At 41.8% G+C, this 748-nt stretch overlaps 1 non-coding gene across 1 annotated transcript; it reads left to right on the top strand.

Annotated features, from left to right (window-relative positions):
* Positions 1–367: 367 nt before the first annotated feature.
* trnar-ucg (transfer RNA arginine (anticodon UCG)) lies at positions 368–440 on the top strand. Its single transcript has one exon. It is a non-coding gene; the product is annotated as a tRNA-Arg (tRNA).
* Positions 441–748: the final 308 nt, after the last annotated feature.

Genomic DNA, 748 nt, shown 5'->3' with positions numbered 1-748 from the left:
TGTTCACATTTCCTAACACAATTAACCTGCGGAAAAAGTTCACTATCAGGAGTTTAGTTCAGTGGTAGTGCGCTCGTACTATATGAAGCTTCGTTTTCATTCGCCGGCGTCTCCACTCTGGATTCTCTTTAAACGCGATATCTTTCCTTCCTCGTGTGACTTCCTTCGTGTGTGAATTTCAGGGAGACACATAAACCCTTTGTCTGTTTTCAAGAGACATTTTTATAAAACCAGACAAAATGAAAGACGTAGTAATTAGACACACGTAAAAAACACGTGAATCTAATTGAGAAAATGCGGATCTGGACAATGTATTACTAGTAGCGGCTCTGAGCTCACTGTAGTGCAGTTGAGTAAGATGATAGTGGGGCCAGTGGCGCAATGGATAACGCGTCTGACTTCGGATCAGAAGATTGCAGGTTCGATTCCTGTCTGGCTCGTGAAGGTTTTACACCCGCTACTCAACACTCTTCCTAGTGTGTGCGGTCCTACACAACCTTACTATAGACTGGGTGAGTCTCCTGTTCCATCTCCAGTTCTTTCCGCACATAACGTCTGTTTCATCACCGTTATTGTAGGACCACAGCCACAGATATGAGAAGACATACTGTTCCGAACAACTGTCTTAAATAATCACGTTGAAAATAAGTTTTTTTTTTCTTAAACATAACCTTACATTTGCCTGTAAAGTTCAAACTATTTTCTGTAGCCACAAATCCCCAATATTTCTGCCGTCTCCTGAGAAACA

Source organism: Atractosteus spatula, chromosome 10, assembly GCF_055471065.1.
Source record: "Atractosteus spatula isolate fAtrSpa1 chromosome 10, fAtrSpa1.hap1, whole genome shotgun sequence".
Taxonomy (NCBI): domain Eukaryota; kingdom Metazoa; phylum Chordata; class Actinopteri; order Semionotiformes; family Lepisosteidae; genus Atractosteus; species Atractosteus spatula.
The sequence above is the reverse complement of the archived record's forward strand: the minus strand, read 5'-3'. Positions and strand labels throughout refer to the sequence as shown.